The sequence below is a fragment of the Delphinus delphis genome, chromosome 2 (genome assembly GCF_949987515.2).
Source record: "Delphinus delphis chromosome 2, mDelDel1.2, whole genome shotgun sequence".
Classification (NCBI taxonomy): Eukaryota; Metazoa; Chordata; class Mammalia; order Artiodactyla; family Delphinidae; genus Delphinus; species Delphinus delphis.
In genome coordinates, this window is record NC_082684.1 from 14,867,343 (window position 1) to 14,889,679 (window position 22,337).

At 46.0% G+C, this 22,337-nt stretch overlaps 1 protein-coding gene across 2 annotated transcripts in view; it reads left to right on the forward strand.

Moving 5' to 3' along the window:
* Positions 1-22,337, forward strand: part of FOXN3 (forkhead box N3) — a 402,468-nt gene that overhangs the window by 105,671 nt on the left and 274,460 nt on the right. The gene's annotated exons all lie outside the window — the stretch shown is intronic.

Here is a 22,337-nt window from a genome sequence, read left to right on the forward strand (position 1 = left end):
TTTTTGCGGTTCGCGGGCCTCTCACTGTTGTGGCATCTCCCGTTGCAGAGCACAGGCTCCGGACGCAGGCTCAGCGGCCATGGCTCACGGGCCCAGCCGCTCCGCGGCATGTGGGATCTTCCCGGAGCGGGCACGAACCTGTGTCTCCTGCATCGGCAGGCGGACTCTCAACCACTGCGCCACCAGGGAAGCCCCCTCCGCGTCTTATTTTTCTTTTTTTTTCCCCGCGTCTTCTTAATGATCAATTTATACAGCTGATCAGACTGACAATGTGGTCAATGAATTTAGGCATTAAGATAATGAGTCACATCTTTATTTAAAATGTTGGTGTGTGTCATAGACACAAAGCAACAGGCACATTGCTGGGAATTTTTGTATAGAAACTAGCCTCTGCCGTACCTAGTTTCTCTAAGTCATTTTCTTTCCCATAATACTGTATTTCTTTTTATAAATTTATTTATTTATTAATTTATGGCTGTGTTGGGTCTTCGTTGCTGTGCGCGGGTTCTCATTGCGGTGGCTTCTGTTGTTGTGGAGCACGGGCTCTAGGCGTGCAGGCTTCAGTAGCTGTGGTTCGAAGGCTCTAGGGCACAGGCTCAGTAATTGTGGCGCACGGGCTTAGTTGCTCCGCGGCATGCGGGATCCTCCCGGACCAGGGATCGAACCCGTGTCTCCTGCATTGGCAGGCGGACTCTCAACCACTGTGCCACCAAGGAAGCCCCTATATTTCTTTTGAATTGTATTAATCTTTCTAATGTTGGACCTTTTAATTGAGTTAATAAGTATCATTGAGTATCTGTTATGTGTTCTCAGGGCAGATGGGGATAAAAAACTATAAGACGTATAAAAACATAAGATACATCCTCATGCAGCTCAGACCTTAGCAAAGGAGCCACGACTCACTCATAAGAAAATGGCAGATGGCGCTCAGCTTCCGGCCGGAGCCGTGCACTATGGTAGCTCTCTGGTTCAGGGAATTAAGAGACCTTGAGGATTGGGATTGAAATAATCGGAGAGTTCATGGAAGAGGGAGGGCTGAAGGCGGGCTTGGTCACAGCCAAGAGGGAAGAGAAGCAGCCTGGTCTGGCCCGGAAGGCGGGAACGAGCCTGCCATGAGCCTAGCCAGTGAGGACCACACAGGGCTTGGAGGACCCCGAGCCTCTTCTATCCCAGCCAGAGCCAGGCTCCTCCTCAGGGCCTGGGTCCCTTAAGGTTCCCCTGGGGACACGCTCCCTGCTCTGTTACAGAGTCACCTTGGCTGACGGCTTCCTTCAGGGGACCCTAGTCTGTGGTGCCCCAGCCCTGGCTTGGCTACCTGGCTGGCCTTCTGCTTCCTTGGGCTTGCCCATACCTGGCCTCTGCCTCTCTACCTGATTGTTTATCCTCACATACCTGCCCCCCTCCCCTCTGCACTCTGCCTGGCGGGTGTGGCTTGACAGGGCCCCGGGATGAACCAGGTGCTGTGTGAGGTCAGTCCCTGGTGATTCACAATGGGTGATTCTGAGCTGAGAAGTGGAATGGAAGGGTAGGAAGAAGAAGCCAGGAACGTGAGTTTGTACGTTGATGCCAAGAGTGTATCACGAGTTCTGAAAACCAGAATTCAGGGAGGGCCTCAAGGCTGAAGCTGGGGCCATAGTCAGGGATGGGAGCCCAGTGTGCTGATTCATCTTGCAATGGCCCAGCAAATCCTGCCCACACCTAGCGCTTTTGGATAAAGCAGTGGCGGCGTTCCTGCCCTGGGTCTTGAGGGTGCTGGTGAGGGTCGCCGGCCGAGGCCCCCGCCCAGCCCGTCAGGTCTGCGTGGCCACACACCACCTTCCTTAGCGTGCACCAGTGCTTCTGGAACTGAGGCCTGGCTCATCCAGGAGCTCAGGCCTTCCTGGAGTCAGAGCCCTGGATCACCAGCCACCAGGAAGTGGAAGAACTAGAATAACAGTATTCGTGTTCCCCTCCCACACAAGCGACTGCCTAATCTGTCGTTGCCCTGCCTCTTCTAAGCCTGGGGTGGGTCAGCTATGGCCCGCCGGCCAGGCGTGGCCCACTGCTTGTCTGGGGTGGACAAGCTGAGATGGTTTTCACATTTTAAAATGACTGGAAAAAATTAAAAGAAGAATAGTATATTTTGCCTCGTAGAGATGATACAGAATTCAGATTTCAATGTCCCTAAATTAAGTTTTACTGGAACATAGTCATGTTTATTTATTTCCAGATTGTCTATACCAGCTTTTGCGCTACAAGGGCAGAGTTGAATAGGTGCGTCAGAAACCATAAAGTATTTGCTTTCTGACCCTTTATAGAAAAAAAGGTGCTATCCTCTGGCCTAGGCAATTGATTGACACAAGTGTTTGCAAAATTTGAGGTGTGGAACTTTTTCCCTCATAAAGAAAATAGGATTGAAGGATGAGTGGGATTTAAATAAGCAAGAGAGGAAGAGAGGCATTTTCTAGATTGAGATAGAGAATTGGTCCTAGTCTAGTTGGATTTTTCTGTTCATCTATTTAACTTTCAGTTAAAGCTAGATGTGACACTGAGGCTATTTCATTTCAGGAATCTAATTATTAGGGTCGTCTTTAAAAGGAGGCATCCAGGCTTCTCAGGTTAACGTAAATGTTGGAACAAATCAGCACCAAATTAAAATATAGCCTGCATTTTGGAACTTTCTTCTTTTTACTTGGCACTGGGTGTGAACTATTTTGTTTTAAACCAAGAAAGCATTTTGTTTTAAATCAAGTAAGCATTGAAGGTTTGCCATGAGTAAGCTATGGCATTTAATCTTCGCAGCATTTTCCCAGTCTGGTGGGGATTTTTGATACTGTTGAGTGAAAACTGGTGAAAGTTGGAGATGCGGGTTCTAATCGTATTAGCTAGCTGAGCCAGGGCAGGCTGTGGGATACTAGGGTAAAAAGTACACTCCAAATTTCAGGGTTTAGTGCAATAAAAGTGTATTTCTCACTCACCCAGAGTTGGATTGCACGAGTGTGGCTTTGCTGCCTCCCCCATCCTGTGACACCTACGTCTCAAACTGTGGCTTCCTGGTTGCTTCAATATGTGAAAAAGAGTTGAGAACACACACCCATTCTTAGGTGCCTTAGACCGGAAGTGACTCAGACCAATTCCACATCCACAGTCCATTGGCCAGAACTAGTCACATGACCCTGTCTCGTTGCTGGGAGGGTAGGAAGTAGGGAGCAGCGTGAGGTACGTTTGGGGTTCCCACTGCCCCTGCAACACTGTAGCACTGTGGGAAAGCCCAAACTTTTATCTGTGCTTTTGTCTGCTCATGATTAAAGGGTAATTAACCCAGACCTACATTTTTTCACACAGTTTATGAAAGGCTTAAAAAGATGTATGAAAGATCTCTAAAAGGTATAACGAGTTGTAAAATATGCAAGATATAATCGTTACCTAACTTCTTTACCGGGTCTTGAATGGTGATGGGCTGGAGTTGGGATAGTCACACATGCCCCAGTGTGCCTGGAAGCATCCTAGCATTTGCCAGTTGACCCAACAGAATTATAATACAGCCCTTCATTACACACCTGGAAATATGCTGGTATGGACAATACATGACATGCTCACGCCAGCTTCACCCCACTGGTCATCCTTGAAGATTAATGTTAGCTACTGTTTATTGAGCCTCTTCCAGAGGTCACACTGTCCTCAGCTTCTGCCTGCCTTCTTTTCATTTAATTCCCCAAACAAACTTGTGAAGTAGGTACAAGTAATGTCATTTTAAGATGAGGTAACAGATGCAGAAAGGTTTAAATTGTGGTCACAGCTAGAGAGTGGCACCAGCTTGCTTTGAACCCAGCTTTTTCTTGCTCTTTCCAGCTCTTGCACGTGACTGCCTCACTCATCCTTTACGAGGATTGTGCCCTTGACCACGTGGGGCCCCCCTTCCCTGACACTGGCTTGGGAGTCTGTTCCCAGACCGCACACGGGGAGAAGGGTACAGCTCTGAGTGGTGAGTCCAGCCCTTTTTGACCCCGATGAGAAGACAAGTCATGGAATCATGAAGGGGTTCTCCGGAGCCAGCAGTTAACAGGTTCAGGGTGGCAAGCGCTGCTCCTGACTTTCACTTGGTCCCTTTCTGCCTGCTTCCTTAATGTTGACAACTGCAGCTCGTTTTAAAAATGGGCACCACCTTTATATATAGGGAGAAAAGATTTTATTTTGAGATCTAGGGTGGAGTAGAACTCCAGCCGGTGAAGACTTGCCATGTGCTGTGCAGTTGATCCAAACAGGCATCTTCCCAACTTAAACAGTGAGTAGAAACTGAGCTCCATTTTCAGGAAGTTTGTTTACAAGTTTGTTTATTAAAAAAAAAAAAAAAAGCCAAACCACAACCAACGACCAGTTTGCTTGAAGAATTTTATCAGACAAAAACCCATCTACTCAGGAGATGGTTTTAATTTCCCTGGTTCCTGGCCTTCCTAATCACTGTTCAGAACTGACCCCACGGAATCAAAGGGAATAGTCTCTGAAAAATGGACCAAATGTAACAGAAGCACCTATTGCAATGCTTGCTTCAAGAAACCCCCCAGACAATTATACATGTGGTTTCTAGATGTACAAAGAAAACTAAAGGAATTCCATTATGAAAGAAAAATTAGATGGAAATTTCTAATCCCATCTCATAAACAATATAGGAATAACTTTTAAATATTCTGCTTTAAGCATGCATTTAATGTGTGCTCTGGGAACCAAATAATCTTGCTAAGATAAAACATTCTAATAATGATTTATGTAAATTTATTTGTACAACGTAATGGTGTAGTTGCCTATAGCAAATTGCTTGGAATATGAAATGACATTTATGAGGTCTTTTTTTTCCCCCCTCTGAATGAATACAGTGGAGAAAATAAGAGACTCCAGAAAGGACAACAGAAATCCATGTTCAAAGTGGAGTCTGAGGCCAGAAGAGGCAGAGGCAGCTGGACAGGTTAGGGGGTGTGTAAATAGTCGAGCAACTCAATTCAATATGTGTTCCTGTGATGGTCTCATTATTTGAGGCATCTGTAAAGCCGCACAAAGAGTGTGTGTGTTAGATTCTTAGAAGGCTAGAACCCTTTATTTTAGTGATCATAACTGTGCAGACACCAGAGCTCTTTCAGCATAGCCGACGACAGATCACTTGTTGTCAGCGTGCCCTGAGAGGCAGGGTACTTACAACATGAAGTGCCAAGAGGCCAAAGGTAGTTAAAAATCGGGCAATTAATCTCAGTTCCCGGTTACTTTAATGCCAAGGGAAGTTATGCTGGAGTCATACATGGGGCCCAAATGTTAATAAACAAAAGAGAAAACTCTCCCGGGGACTGATTCATAGACCTATGGGGAGTTTTCCTGTGGCTGCCCGCTTAGCACGTTTGCTTATGGCTCTAAGGTGTTTCCCAGAAACATTTCATTACATGGAAATCCCCATATATGTAACAGAGAGAGTTTCTGGATCTGTGCTTTGGCCTTGTACATAAATGCCCAGTGGAATTTGCCAGAACCTGTACTATTTGGAAAAGATAGGACATTAACACCTTCGTTGTAGACGGCATTTAATTTTTTGTTTCTCCAAGTATTTTTACTATCTCACTTGGTCGCCACACTCATTTTTGTGAAGAAGGTAAGAGTTTGTCTTCTGTATGTAGAGAAACTGAGGGGCCGCAGAACCTCCAAGGAAGGTCACAAAGCGAGACATTGGTGGGGGAGGGGACAGCTTCCCCACTAACGTTCGTCTCGTTGTCATCACAAACTAAAGCAGATGAAAGAGATTTGTGAACTTTGGAGGGCTTGCTTTATTTAAAACAAGAGCAGAGTTTTAGTCCCTCATAAACCATTGTGGAATGATACCAGCTCTCCTGAGAGAAATGGCTTTGTCTGATGGGACTGAATGACTGCTGTGGTGGTCCAAGGCCTGAGAGAGCAGGCATGAAGCCTCAACAGGACTTGAAAGCAGAGTGAAAACAACGCTGGCTTCTAGGAAAGACGGGATGGCCTGCGTTTTTAGCGGTGCTAGTTAAAGTGCATGCACTGTAAAGGCTGTGGCTTCTGGCAGGGCTGCTTGTAGTGAGTGACCCAAGGGTGCCAGGGAGAGGCAGAGGATGTTAGGCTTAGCGTATCAGCCAGAGTTTCAGATTCCTGTCCCTCCTCTTTCCAGCTGAATGACTTGGGGTGTGATTTCTGAGCTGTGTATTCCTAGAAAATAATGGAAGGTATCTGAGCCTCCATTTCCCCATCTGTAAAAGGGGGATAATGATATTTAACTTATAGAGTTGGCGTGAGAATTAAATAAAATAATTCTTATAAAATGTTTGGCACAGGGGGAGGAGGGTTGGGTGAAGGGGATTAAGAGATGCAGACTTCCAGCTCTAAAATCAATAAGTCCTGGGAATGTAAAGTACAGCATAAGGAATAGAGTCAATAGTACTGTAATAATTTTGCATGGGAACAGATGGTTTTACTTGTCGTGGTAATCCTTTCATAATGTATTCGATTGTGGGATCACTATGTTGTACACCTGAAACTAACATCATGTTGTATGTCAACTACACATCAATAAAAAAATAAATAAACAAAAGTAAAATACTTGGCACAGTGCTTGGCAGACAGTAAGCGCTCATTTTATGGTAGCTCTTAAAGTGATTATAATTGTCATTACTTAAGAATGTATGTTCCTGGGTGGCACAGTGGTTTGAATCCGCCTGCCAATGCAGGGGACATGGGTTTGAGCCCTGGTCCGGGAAGATCCCACATGCCACGGAGCAACTAAGCCTGTGCACCACAACTACTGAGCCCACGTGCCACAACTACTGAAGCCCGTGCACCTAGAGCCCATGCTCCACAACAGGAGAAGCCACTGCAATAAGCCCATGCACCGCAACGAAACTAGAGAAAGCCCGAGCGCAGCAACGAAGACCCAATGCAGCCAGAAAAAAAGAATGTATGTTCCTGACTGATAATTGGAAATGAGATGAAAATCCATCTTTTATTTAATGAGAATGAATTGAAAAGACTTCTAAGTCAGTTGTTCCTATGTACTGCAGATAACAAGGTAGATATGAGAGCTCTTTCAACAAAGAGTTCTTCATGTTTGAAAGCCCTTTGCAAGCTGTTTGCCAGGGAGAGAGAGGCCAGATACAGAGCTCTCGTCTCAAGGGAAGAGGGAGATTTTTGCACACAGGCCCTGAGCTGGCCACTTTAACATATATGGTCTTTGTTTTACAAGAATTCAGAAATTAAGCTGGTCTAAATCCTTAGTTTTTGCTGAAAGCCCTGGTTCGGGTCCAGACTCTCCAAGTTGGTTCCCTTCAGAACCGTCATCTTGGCTGGCGGAAGAGTAGGTTTGTGTCAAGATAAATGGATGGAAATCTTTGGTCATTTGCTCCTTCTGCTGTCTGCCTGCAAAAGACGGCATTCACATTCCTTGCACATGTGTTCTTGGCCCTGGTGGGTCAGGCCCCTAGGCTGAAAGTGTGAATACACCCTTTTGTTAGAATTCATTTCCATTAAAAGCATGCATAGTGCTTTCTTATCAAGGGTTGAATTGGATCCGATGTAAAATGTGTTGATTTTTTTTTTGAGATGGCCATATAGTTATGTCACCTTAGAAAAGGTGTTTCACAGAAATTCTCTGAAGGAAGATAAGGAAATGTGAAACATTGTGAAGTGAAATGAGAAAGTAAGTAATAATTCTCAGATTCGGGATCCAATCTGTCTATTTCAGTGGTTCCTGGACACCAGGGGCCCTCCTGTGTGGAAGGTAGAGAGATTCTGAGGGGGCTGCTTGAGTTTACAGTTGATGGGGTGTGGGGAGGAGGGGGGAGCAAACAGATATGTACAAATAAGTGTTCAAAGATGAACTTTTCCCCAGTCCAAGGCAAAGAGAAAAATAAACTCAAGATAGTGAGTTCAGTATTCTTTACTTGGAAAAATAAAAAGTTGGCAACCTACGCCTCTCCGAAACTATTTTTGAAATTTTATTGTGGTGCAAAATCACGATCTGGGAACCTCCCTGACTTGGCTTCTCTCGCCCCTTCTCCTTGGTTCCCTTCTCACCTCCCTCTCTCTCCTCCATACTGGCTTCTACTACTGTTTACTGGAGGTCCGCAGCCTGGGGCTTGTCTTCCTTATTAAACAGGAGATTAGCAAGCGCTAGAGACAGAGCATCAATGAAGACTTTCTTCCTGCTTTAGGGAGGAGAGAAGAAAGGCATTTGAAACGATGAGCAGACATCTGGCCACAGCACTCCGGCTTAAGAATACACAGCCACACCTTTGTCTCCTGGTGGAAATCGGCAGACCCCATCCCCCCTGCAAAGGCAGAGGGTGAACTGTTACTCCTGGTTGCCGTTTCCCTGTAGTGGGCATATTTATGTGTCCACGTTTATTTTACTCTCACTCTGGTATATGCATGTGAACTCCCCAAATGGATATTTGGGCGTTAACCAGGGACCGAGTCTTTTGAGCCCAAACTCAGAACTGTGCTCAAGTCTCGTAGCTCCATCAGTGGTGGTAGCCACGTAGCTCAGGTGAGAGGTTTTTGGCTTTTAGGATAGAGTTAGGTTCAAAGGAATAATTGCAACTCAGAGCAGGGGCATCTCCCAGAGTCTGAAGAGGTAGAGCTGTTTTGAAGTTGATACCCCTTGAAAGAGAATGGCATCTAAATTGGTCTCGTTATTATGACAGCTCATGAGGAAGGCGCTTTTGTAAAAGGCGTAACACGCCCCCAAGCCCAGTCAAGTGGCCTCTGAATGGTTGGACTTCTAACCAGCCTAGGAGAAGGTGAGTTTGTTTGTGACATGAACACATCTGACGGCAGGTAGGTTCAGCTCACTCTTTAGCATTTCTTTCTTCTTGCTGGAAGCTGAGGAGACTTCACTGCCTTTGACTTTTTTCCTCTGAATACCAGAGGATATCATTACCTCAGATAGAAAACGTATTTTTCCAGGTGCACAAAAAGAGGCAGGAAATTGGTTGTAGTTGCTACTGGAAGGTCCAAATGACTTGCCAATTAGAATTTAATAGACTTTCTCTGTGGTTAGTTTGATCTGTGAACGGACAGCTTCTCTTCTGAATCAGTCTTCGGTGAACTGGTAGAAGATTGGGCAATGCTGATTGAGACTGCATGATTTCTAGAGGGTTCCAGCATCGGGGGTCCTCTAAGGTAAAGAAGGAAAAGGTTTGTTTTTTTGCAAAGTGGTGTGTGCCTGTGTGCTAGGAAGTTAGGTGCTTGGTAAATGCTTCTAAATAGTGACAGCCTAGTATTCTTATGGCATTTAACTTTATCCGTCACGTGAAAGTACCTGAAACATTATAAGAAGATTCTTATAATGTTGTATATATATGCATATTCATGTAATGCAGATGTATATGTAAATATATGTGTATGCAATGTGTGTATAAATGAGCAAATGATGTCATTTGATTCTGGGACAGTTTATAGGATTCATTGATTTCTTGTGGAGATATCTAAATGATCCCCGTTGTAAGTGGTTCCACTTTTGTATTAGTCAGTCTCCACTTCTTTTTTAGCTCTTCTACTCGGGACACATAAGTAGTCTCTGGATGTGTGTGTGTTTAACTGAACAAAAATGTCAACAACCTGCTATTTATTTTATTAAACAGCTTGAGCAGAGATGTTTGGTCTGATTGCCAGAAATTGTTAGCTTATCACCGAACTGTCCTGATGATTCTTATTATTCAATTTGCATTGCTTATGATAATAATTATTACTGCATAAAAGAGCATGATGTTTTATTTGTATAGTTCTTTCATTAATAATTTAATTGACTATTACATCCGAGTGGTTCTGCAATACGTGCACATCGAAATTCTTAGAGGTTGGCCCCGGCACCTTGGGAAGTCAGAATATAGATATAAATTGTAAGGCTTGAGGCACGGATACGGGTGGTAGGCAGGCCTTTCGACCTTGACATCCAATGGGGTGGCTATACATTTCCCCTCATATTTATTTCCAGGCATTTTATTGATTCACCCACTGTGACTCTGATCTGGTTATTTTAACAACCTAAGAAATTAGATCATGGTCTAGTTATTTTGGTCACTAAAATGACTAGATTGATACTGATTTATAAGTGAAAAAGGTAATGATGGCTAAAACAATAAATCTGACCCCAAATGATTGAATCAGTGGCTTCATATAAACAGAAGCTGTGTCTTTGGTCCTGGTCTTTAGAAATGGGAAGATTTCATTGGTCGCAACTTAGCCAGTGTACCTGAACTACATTGCAACTGTGTGAGACATATATTTTGATACGTTTGCTGTAGAAAAACTTTGTGGATTTTTTTTTAGTGTAGGAGAGTACTGCAAGTTTTGTCTTCATTCATGTTTTATATATTAAATAAAATGGTGAATTAAAATATGCCTTTGGAGGCATGAGAAATTGGGTTGAACCTGACTCTGGGGGGTGTCAACCCATAGTGATGTTCCAGGAGCTGCATTTTATTTTATTTTATTTTTTGGCCATGCGTGTGGCGTGCGGGATCTTAGTTCCTCCACCAAGGATTGAATCCGCCCCCCCTGCAGTGGAAGCACAGAGTTCTAACCACTGGACCACCAGGAAATTTGCAAGGAACTGCATTTTAAAACTCTGGATTCAACAGGGAAAGAGAGCCCACAGAGGAGTTCCCATTTGGCCAGTCCAGCTTGACATCTGGGAGGATGAACTCACGTGTTGATCAAGAATGTCGTGCGGGAAATCTTCCACATTGGAAAGTGGAGTTTCCTAAGATGATTGCCTTCTCCTCTGCTGGTAGATGATGCATTTGGAGCAGGTTTTAATGTCTGGCCTTGCACCTGGGGACGTGTACACTGGGGCTCAGGAAAGGAGTTAGAGGGTTTGGGGGATTGTTTGAGAGCTTAGTTTTATTTAATTTCTTTTAATTTTTAATTAATTAATTAATTTTTTGGCCGTGCTACATGGCTTGTAGGATTTTAGTTCCCCCGACCAGGGATTGAACCTGGGCCCTTGGCAATGAACGCACGAAGTCCTGAACACTGGACCGCCAGGGAATTCCTGAGAGCTTAGTTTTAAAATTTACCTTTTGGAAAGGAGTTTGGTTTCTCATAATTAAAAATTGTGTCTACGTCTGTAATAAACAGCTAGGTTCCTAGTACTGTGAATTCTCTGGGTGCACACCCAGTTACTGATTTAGAAGAAGGTCATGTTCTGGTGGCTAAGTGGTACGTGTGTATCACTCAGGGTAGACTAGGTGATAGGTTAACAGATGGCCCCCAAAACTCAGGGGCATAAAACAATGAAGGTTTATTTCTTGCTTACCCTACGTATCTATTGAGGTTGCCTAGGGACTGTGCTTCAAGGCGTCCTTGACCTCAGTCCCGGATGGAGGCAATGGAACATTCCCTGTCACCAAGGCTGAGGGAAAGGAGAAAATGGTGAAGCACGTGCTGGCTCTTAAAGCCATCCAACTTCCGCTCACATTTTATTGGCCAGAGCTAGTCATGCGGCCACACCTAACTTCAACAAGGTGGGAAGATGTTATATAACTGTGTACGTGAAGGAGAGAGAGCTGAAATATTTATAAATAGCTGTGTGATGCCCATAATGTACAACTTCAATATTATAGATAGAACTCTAGAAACCTAGCTCAGTGGAAGCAAGTGAGCAGAGCTTTGAGAGAATTCTTTACATCCTTCAGAAAAATGGACCAGTCGCCTGAAATGGAGTTGCTTCATCTCTTCATTATTGTCCTCTCCAGAGACTGAACCAGGGAGTGGCTCGGGACTCTAGCCCCGCAAACTCTCCATCTCACATACAACATAAACCACTCAAGCAAGCATTCCGTGTGCTTGTTTTGCAGGTGGGCCATCTGTGGAGTCCCGCAGCCATCCCCTTCTTGGCCAACCCTGTGCCCCTTCTCAGCTCCTCCTACACAGACCTTCTGGAGCAGCCATTTTGCTTGGTTTCCCCCTCTTGGGTGTTCACTTTTATATTTCATCCTGTATATTTCAGTTTCCTAAGTGGGCATCTGAAGGTTTCTTCTTTTCTTAAAAAAATTATTTATTTATTTTTGGCTGCTTTGGGTCTTTGTTGCTGCGTGCCGGCTTTCTCTGGTTGCGGTGAGCAGGGGCTACTCTTTGATGCAGCGCGCGGGCTTCTCTTGTTGCGGAGCACAGGCTCTAGGCACGTGCGCGGGCTTCAGTAGTTGTGGCACGTGGGCTCAGTAGTTGTGGCTCGCGGGCTCTAGAGCGCAGGCTCAGTAGTTGTGGCACCCTGGCTTCGTTGCTCCGCAGCATGTGGGATCTTCCTGGACCAGGGCTCGAACCCATGTCCCCTGTATTGGCAGGTGGATTCTTAACCACTGCGCCACCAGAGAAGTCCTGAAGGTTTCTTCTTACAAAGACGAAGCTCGCTTGTTTGGGGCATTGGTCTGTGCGTACAGCCAACAGTAAGGAAGTTGTTCCTCGCTCTCCAGGCTCAAGGAGGCTCCTGTTGTCCTTGCCTCCGTGCTCTCTGTGTCTTCTATTCATCTCTGCCCTGCTGTTCCAGGGTGCTGGCTTTAAGTCTCCCTTTTGGAACTGAACGCTTGGGTTTGGGCTTGGGTTGTTGGTGTAACAATCCCCATCAGGGCCTTAGTTATGTTCTCCAAGTCCCCAAAAGGAATTTATATCTACACAAGATAGCCTCACGGAGCCAGCAAATTCAGCTCTCTGGAATATAGCCAGGCGTTAGGGAGAAACAAAACATATCTCAGAGAACAAAAGAGCCTTCTCCAAATCCATGCACTAAACTTTAAGTTGATCCTTGCTGGTTTTGTGTTATTAATGTAGCCACGCTCCTAATTAACGTGGTTGTCTGATTTTCGAGAAAACTTAGGCACAAAGAGGTAGTTTGCCTAAGGTCTCAAAGCTAGGAGTGGTAGAACGGGTTCTTATGATTCGAGACTTAGAAGGATAATCAGTGTTGATGAAGGTGGCAGTGAGATAAGCAGACAGGCTGGACTGTATTTAACTCTTTTTTTTTTTTTTTTTGAAGAAAGTAGTATGGAAATATATAATAACTGTAGGACGATTCCCTTCAAAATGGCCATGTTTAGTTTTTAATTCTAACGTATGATGAGTGTCAGTTGGCTGAGAAATTCCAGCAAGTGGAGCTGTGCTTCCTATTGCCAAAGGAATATGAAGTTACTGGCTGTTCTCTTTGCTGAACACCTAGTTTAGCGGGTGCATAAACAGATGCTTATGAAATGCTTTTTTGCACAATCAAGGTGAAGCCTCGACTCAGTCTGTGTCATGACGATCAGCCTGGTTCTGGTGTGCTTGGTGTGAGGTGGACGGCTTCAGGCATATCTGGGAGCAGGGGCAGACCCCACCCCATGTCTGAGGATGGCTGCTTCCTACAGGCACATTCTGGCCTGGAAGCCGATGGCGACCAGCTGGTTGACATTCACCGAGATCCCCCATTTGTGTTGAGTCTCACAGTTTCAAAGCAGTGTCACCCACATGATCTACTTAACTTGAAACAACCCTGCAGGGTAGGCAAAGCAGGTATCGGTGTCATTTCCGTCGTTCCGGTGGGGACGGTGAGGCTTAGAGAGAAGCACCCAAGGTCACAGCACCAGTGAGACCCAGAAGCTGAGCCCCTCACCTAGACCGGGTACTCGCACCCCTGTGTTGCTCCGTGAACACCTGCCCTGTCCCTGCCCGTGGGATGTGGCCAGAGATACTTTCCCTACTGCAAGGAGCTTTCTTTCCCAGTTAATAAAGTCCAGTTCGACAGAGAAGGAGACAGAGGAATGTGAAGGTCCAATCACAGCACGAACCACTTTGCTCTCAGATGGAACAACATTTGATATGACATGAACAGGAGAAAAAACACCTTGGAACCTCAGGCAGTTCGGAGGCAAAGCCTTCTGTATTCGAGCCGCAGTCAGCAGCTCTCCAATTGGAGAGGCCCCACAGCCCTGCTTCCTGGGCTGAGGACGAGGCTGAGATTTCCCTGTCAGGCAGGGGAAGCACCTTGGGATTGCGGGTACCGAGGGAGGCTCTCACTCTAACCCAGGCATCGGAGAGCCACCTGCCTACCCAGCTGGTGTGCCCGGCAGGGAGAAAGAAGAAGTTTGTCCACTGGTTGTCAGCCTCTCCTCCTGGTGCTGGGGGTCAGGGCATCCTTAGGGTGGTCCGAGCCGAGATCTGGTCCAGGCTTGTCTGTATAACTAGCTCAGGATTAGACCTTAAGCCAGTTAGGGGACACTGGGTGTCTATTTTTCTCATCTGTAAATTAAAGAGTTCTCAACCTCACTCATAATTTAAAGAGGCTCAAATCAAAACTACAAATGTGATACCATTCGTCACTTGTATGGTAAGTATTTAAAAATTTGAGAATATCCAATTCTGGGCTGGAGTTGGGAAATAGACACCCTCTCTCTGTTTTCCTGGGGGGATGCATTGGTAGAGCATCTTGGAAGGGCATCTGGCAATATCTATCAAAAGCATTGACCCAGCAAGTTCACCCTCAAGAATGTATCCCATGGATCTACTCACCAAAGTATCAAAAACTGGTGAATGGGAATATTGATATTGTTCATAATAGCAACAGCAAAAAGTTAGATACAACCTCAATACCCATCCCTCGGGGACTGAATAAGTGTTTATCCTTGGTAGACCAGTGTATATCCTTGGCACACCGGGCAGCATTTAAATAGGATAACGTGGGAGGGGTGCAAAGATATAATAAGTAACAATAATACATGTTTTTTGAGTGCCGTCTACATTCTGAGAAGTTTACATGTATTGACTCACCTATTCCCGTTTTACACTTGAAAAAGCCAAGGCACAGTGAGGTTAAATAAACTGCTCAAGATCATAATATAATCAGAACGTAGCCTGGCGTGGGGAGTACGAAGCAAGTATTTTGGTTTGAGAACTTTGTCCATTGCCTTTTTTTTATTTATTAAAATTTTATTTTTAATCTTTGGCTGCGTTGGGTCTTCATTGCTGCACATTGGCTTTCTCTAGTTGCGGTGAGGGGGGCTACTTTTCATTGCGGTGTGTGGGCTTCTCATTGCGGTGGCTTCTCTTGTTGCAGAGCACGGGCTCTAGGTGGGTGGGCTCAGTAGTTGTGGCGCAGGGGCTTAGTTGCTCTGTGGCATGTGGGATCTTCCTGGACCCGGGAACAAACCTGCGTTCCCTGCATTGGCGGTGGATTTTTAACCACTGCATTGGCAGGCGGATTCTTAACCACTGCGCCACCAGGGAGGTCCCTGTCCACTGCCTTTTGTCTTAGTCTGTTCAAGCTGCTGTAGCAAAATCCCACAGACTGGGTGGCTTATAAACAACAGAAATGTATTTCTCACAGCTCTGGAGGCTGGAAGTCTAAGATCAAGGTATCTAGTGAGGACCCTCTTCTGGTTTGCAGACTTCTTGTATTCTCACCTGATGGAAGGGGCTAGGGAGCTCTGCAGGGTCTCTTTTATAAGGGCACTAATCCCATTCATGAGGGCCCCATCCTCATGATCTAATCACTTCCCAAAGGCCTTACCTACTAATACCATCACATTGGATGTTAGGATTTGGGGGAGACACAATCATTCAGACCATAGCAACTTTTTAAGTGGAAAAAAAAGCAAGTTTCAGGTCCTATTTATGTTAAAAGAATCAAGTCATATATGTGTATATATGTATATGCATATATGTGCATGCATATCTGTGCTTATATTTTCATACTTATTTTTGGCAGGTTACACAAGATAAAGGTAGGGAGGACTGAGGGTTCAAGGTAGGAGGGAAGCAACTTTTTACACATTCCTGTACTGTTTTGTCTTAAAAAAAAAAAAAACCCAAGGGTGCATCTAGCACTTTTGTTTTATTTTTTAAGGTTTACATGGGCCTAGTTTGTTTAGGTGGTGAGACTAGGGGCCATTTACATTTTCCTTAAATTTTTCTATATTTAGAAATTATCTAGTAAATAATTGTATTTTTATTTTTAAATTTTTGGCTGCCTTGGGTCTTCATTGCTGCTCGTGGGTTTTCTCTAGTTGCGTGAGCGGGGGCTGCTCTTCATTGCAGTGTGCGGTTTTCTCATTGCGGTGGCTTCTCTAGTTGCGGAGCACGAGCTCTAGGTGCGTGGGCTTCAGTAGTTGCAGCACGAGGGCTCAGTAGTTGTGGCGCATGGGCTTAGTTGCTCCGCGGCATGTGGGATCTTCCTGGACCAGGGATCGAACCTGTGTCCCCTGCATTGGCAGGTGGATTCTTAACCACTGTGCCACCAGGGAAGTCCCAATAACTGTATTTTTAAATGAAAAGGTTGGACGTAACTCTTTCCGAGAGCCCCTGCCAGATTAGAAATCTCCTGATTGCATTTGTTGAGCGTGAACCCAGCTCTGTTACTTAAGTAACATGTAATGACACCATGTTCTCTGCCCGCAAGGCGCTTAGAGTTGGAGCAGATGGTGGTGGACGGCGATAAACATACCTGGAACAGGTGCAGCACTGGGATCACACCATTCTCTGCTGGAGGCTGGTTGTCTAGCTTGGCCAGCACTCATTTTCTTCTCCGGCAGAGATTCGTGTCTGAGGCTGGGGTGGTGAGAGCCCCTGCGAGACGTGGCCAGTGAATACAGCTGCTTGTGCTTGAGAGCCCCGGCAGGGTCCAGCCTGGGTGGATTCTTCTGAGTTCGAGATTATTACCACCACCAGCAGTGATGTACCAACAATGAGCACCAACTCTTATTTTGTGCCTGTGATCATCTCTATCATTGTTTTTCTCCCCATTCTTTAGATGAAGATTCAGATGTGCCCCCCTTGCCTCTGCCTTAGTTGTCAGTGATGAGAACAGTGTGCTCCCCACCATGCTGCTGCCCCGGGGCCTCAACGTGGTGACTGGAACAATCACTGAGCCGAGAAAACCAAGGAAGGGGGTCAAGATTCTTGGTCAGCTGCCCCAAGCCCCCTGTAAATTTTTTATCTCATGTTAAAGGATTTGCTTTAACTGGGGGGGACCTTGTATCTTGCAGTTCCTCATGACATTCTGTTTGTACCTGCATCCCAGCACTTAACCACACTGTAGAGTAATTGCTGTTATAGGCTGTGTCCTTCACTAGGTGTGGGTTCCTGATGGGCTAGGTCTTGATTCATCCTGCTGATCCAAGTGCCTAGTACTGGCCCTTAATTAAGACTCAGGAACATTTCCAACATGGATAGAGCTGGTGCTCATGGGCAAATCAGTTGTCTGAGCAGTCAAGAGGCACCAGAAAGCAAGTCATTCAAAAAACATAACCCCTACGCTTGCCATCAATTGGAAGAGAGATGAGAAAGAGGAGAAAGGAGTGGGGTTTCCATTTGGTTTGGTGAAGTTGTGTTTGGTAGCAGAATGGCTGCCCCGGGGGGGGGCTGAATGTGTCGGTTATTCCCATCTCAGTTTGCTTTAAGCAGAGTAACTTGTATGCCTCAGTGAACTGTGTTGTGATTAAGGGGGAGGGGTGCAGACACAGAGGAAGAGAGATGAAGAGGAGGAAAAATAAGTGGAGGTGATGGTCCAGAAGCTGGAGCACTAGGGAGGCTTTGGGGCGGGGCAGGCGTAGGCCCTGCTTGCTGACTCCTCCCTGACTTCTCCCTGCCTGAGTGCTCAGTGGTGTTCACACTGAGACTCGTGTTGGGGCAGCCGGTAGAAACGTGTGTGCGCGCGTATAATTTATAAAAATGAATAAAGCAAATGAGAAGGGGACCACCCTCACGTTCTACCCCTATAATCAGCCTGTAAAAATAACACTGCATGAAAACCTAAAAGCTGGAATAGCATTTAAAACTAATCTTAGGAACAATCCAGAATGATGCTCTAAGGCTACCATATCTAGGTAGCTCCAGGATTGAGATTTAAGTGGGACATCTCCAGAGTGTCCTCCAGTCTGTAGCACCAACAGATCTTAATCTACAGGAGTAAATGGAATGTGACCTCTCAGGGCCTGAAATGATAAACAGCTTAGGTTGGAAGTGTTAGATCACCCTTCACAGTCTTTGCAATGCTTAAATCTGTGAGTTTCAGGGAGCCACCTTTTTTTTTCCTTTAAATTTATTTATTTATATATTTATTTTTGGCTGCGTTGGGTCTTCGTTGCTGTGCACAGGCTTTCCCTAGTTGCGGCGAGCGGGGACTACTCTTCGTTGTAGTGCGTGGGCTTCTCATTGCCGTGGCTTCTCTTGTTGTGGAGCACGGGCTCTAGGCCTGCGGGCTTCAGTAGTTGTGGCTTGCGGGCTCCAGAGCGCAGGCTCAGTAGTTGTGGCGCACGGGCTTAGTTGCTCCACGGTATGTGGGATCTTCGCGGACCAGGGCTCAAACCCATGTCCCCTGCATTGGCAGGCGAATTCTTAACCGCTGCGCCACCAGGGAAGCCCGGGGGAGCCCCTTTTGCGTGTAGTCGGTGGTATAAAACACACCTCGTGTGGCCATCTTGCTGAACTTACTGAAGGGTTCGGCAAGAGGGTGGAGCCCACTTCATGAACTAAGCAGAGGAAGCTTTCGCAGCAAGATTTCTGGGAAGGGGGAATCGCTCAAGTTTAACGGGTGTTGCTGGAAAGGTATCCAGACACTGTAGCCATGGGTATGTGGCACCAGGATTGCCGTTTAGTGGGCTGGGAGGATGGGAGCTCTTGGCCATGATTTGAGAAAGGCTGAATGCCAGAAGAGTAGGCACTTGAACTGCCTCTAAACTCCAAGTTAGCATAGGAGCTCCCCGGGTCTGGGAAACGGGGCAAGCCTGGGGAACGGTAAGAAGATGGAGGCATCTCATAGCCCCACACGTGACCTTTCCTTAGTCCCTTCTCCCTTCCATGATCCTTCCTTATTCTTCGCTGCCCCCATGCCTACTCAGCTGATGGAATCTGGAGAAGACTGGGATCTGTTCCATCTGCACTACACTCAGCTGGGGACAGTGGACTGGGAGACACATACCCCTGCATATCTCTGATGCCGGAGGCATTGATCCACGGCAAAACCATCAGCGGAGCCCCAACTTCTTATGGCCCTAGAGCAGTGATGCCATGTCCCTGCCCCAGTGGCTGAGGCTAGAATAAAGAGGCCTCAGGATACTTCTGTAGGTTAAAGACTTTGTTGAAATACACTCTGTGCTGTAGAAGAACCAAAGTCTATGGGAATAGCTTGAACCGAGCGTACTTGGCTAGGAAGACCTGTTATGGGTAAGAACTGGTTGCTCCAAGACTGCCCAAACTGTGGCCTTCTGAAATGAGGGGTGGCATGCAAATTTTTAGTTTTAAACCTGCCCTCCTAGAATTTCCTGATAACTTTCCAGGTCTCTTCTCCTCCAGCAGTCCTGGTCCAGCTTGGTGGTGGGCATGACAGAAAAAAGGAATTAGGTAGGAGTGTATCACTCATGAGATGGCTTTTGACATCATTAGCCAGATTCCTTAACATCCCAGTCTGATGCATTTGATCTTGGATGAATTTTCCAATATCAGTGTTTCCTGTAAGGAAGAAAGAGGAGGAACTGGACTTCTGTCTGCACGGTCGGGAGAGCTCACCAAAGTGGCCCTCCCCACAATGGAGGGGTCTGCCCCAAAGGGACAAGGGTTCCTACTTCCCCCAATCAATGTTAAATAGCCTCCTGGCTATTCTTCCAGCTAGTAAGAATTCAGAACTATCGAGGCAGTCTCTATACTCCCTGCCATACAAGCAGGAAGCCTTCCTTAATGAGAAAAGTAGATGTTTACGGATACTATTTTATCAGATAGAAAGCTGATTAAAGTGGAAGCTCTCCGGCAGGGTCTGTCTCTCCCGGTCACCGTCCTGACCCCAGCACTGCTCATGACGGGTCACCAACTTCCTACAAGGACAGATGTGGGCCTGGATGCCACTAAGGTTTTCTTTCATGCTGCTTCTCAATTCTGAAGCACCCTTTTTTCTCCCTTCCTAGTTTGACTTCTTTTAAAAACCTATCCATCTTTCCATGTCCATCCAGACAGTTGCTCACTGGACATCCTTTCTGATTACACCAGCTCTAGGGGTGTCTGCTTCCTTCCGGCACCTACTCCAGACATCACATTGTATGTTTCAAGTCATTTCCAGCGAGCCATAGTTCAAGTGCTATATTTTGTAACGAACTTGCTTGTTGTTCTTACTATTTTTATTAGAAAGGCTTTAAGGCTAATAACGTCACTCAGCATCGGTTTAATAATTTACTGGTTTACTAATTTAACTTTATTAAAGTTAATTTAATAACTTTATTAATTAACATATCCATTATTCATCTAAAAGTATTTCTTAAGTACTGTGGGCCAGGATATGCCCTGGTACTGGGGACAAAGTGGTAAACACGCAGCTGAGGTCCCAGGTCCTGTGGCATCTGCCTTTTGGTGGGAAAAGACAGGCGACAAACAGACAAGAGATTTCTGATTACGATCCATGCACTGAAGGCAGTAAATAAGCTTGGGGGAAAGTGGCTGTGGTGCTGGTGGTCTGGGAAGACCCTCAGTGGGGAGGACATCGCAGCTGAGTACCTGAGGGAGGGAAGGGAGAGAGAAAGCGAGGCTGGAATCATCCCTAACCTGGGAGTATCAGGTGGGAACATGATGGGGTCGCAAAAGGGAGGCTGCAACCCCTCACCTCAGCTGATCATTTGGTACCTGAAACTTCTTGCCTCTTTTGTTTCGTTTATTTTGTGAAACTTTTTATTTGGAAATAATCCTAGACTCAGGAGTTGCAAAAATAACATAGCGAGGACCCATGCATCCTTCTTCTGGCTTCCCCCGTGAGAACATCTTATATAACTTTAGTACATCGTTAAAAGCACCATTGTACATCATTGGTACAATACTATTAACTAGACTACAGACCTTGTTTAGAGGACTTCACCAGCTTTTATACGTATTCATTGCATATAAAGGACTTGTCTGTGTGTGTGTGTGTTACCTTTTTAATGTGCACATTTCTTTATCTCTTTTCAACTTAGTTTGCTGATTGTTTCAGGAATATCTGATTTATTTATTCAGTGAACATTAATCAGACACCTGCCACGTATCAGTTCTGTGTTGGGTTCTGGAGATACAGGATGAATGATACTGAGGTAAAGGGTGTCAAGGGGGCTCAGTGATTGGTCAGGGAAAGCTGTCCAGAGAAAGTGTTGGAGTGAGCCTGAGAGGTCTGGACAAGAGAAAGGACGGCCCATCCTGGAAATGCCAGCGGCCAGAAGGGAGTGAAGTCAGCAAGGATAGGTTAGCAGGTTGAGAGTACGAGGGGCCCTGAGTGCCAGGCTAGGGGTCTGGGGCTCGATGCCTCTTTGCAGATTACCCACAGTGTAGCCGAGGTGAGAACTCAGAGAGTGATTGTAATCAGCTGATAACTCTACTTAATTTATTTTCTGTCTGATCCATCCTTTTGAGCAACAAAGGCAATGTCTACACTGTGCAGATCTGACCTAGGAGAGCCTCCTGGATGCCGCCCAGCAAGATCTCCGCTCCCAGGCAGAGCTCAGAGTAACCAGAAGCAAGAAGAGAAGCCCATTCACTATCCACTCTGACAAACTGCTCTTTCACCGTGAAGTGCCTGTGTTTGCATATCATTGACATTTGTTGTACACGAAGAAATGAGGTATTGGATGCTATTTAGACGTTTCCTTCGATTTGAATAGGGAGAGAGATGCCTGTTGATTCCTGGATCCACACAGATTAAACAGCACCTACCCACCAAAAAAGGAATATGCACATTTAATCAAAACATCTAGGGCTTCCCTGGAGGCTCAGTGGTTAAGAATCTGCCTGCCAATGCAGGGGACACGGGTTCGAGCCCTGGTCCGGGAGGATCCCACATGCTGTGGAGCAACTAAGCCCGTGCGCCACAACTACTGAGCCTGCGCTCTAGAGCCCGCGAGCCACAACTCCTGAGCCTGTGTGCCACAACTACTGAAGCCCACGCGCCTTGAGCCCAGGACCCACAACAAGAGAAGCCACTGCAATGAGAAGCCCGCGCACCGCAGTGAAGAGTAGCTCCCGCTCGCCACAACTAGAGAAAGCCCGTGTGCAGCAACGAAGACCCAACGCAGCCAAAATAAATAAATAAATAAAATAAATTTATTAAAAAGAAAAGGTCTAGTACTTGGCTCTGACCTTTTGAACTTGTACTTTCGGGGCGGTGACCCTGTTAGACACAGCTTGCACTGCTCCTCTGGAACACTCAAGGAAGATCTAACTCGGATGTCCCTCTTTTAGAACAAAATGCAAGAAAAAGAAGTCCCTCACCCTGCTCCCCCCATCTCCCCATCAAGAAGTAGCCTGGGGCTTCCCTGGTGGTGCAGTGGTTGAGAGTCTGCCTGCCGATGCAGGGGACACTGGTTCGTGCCCCGGTCTGGGAAGATCCC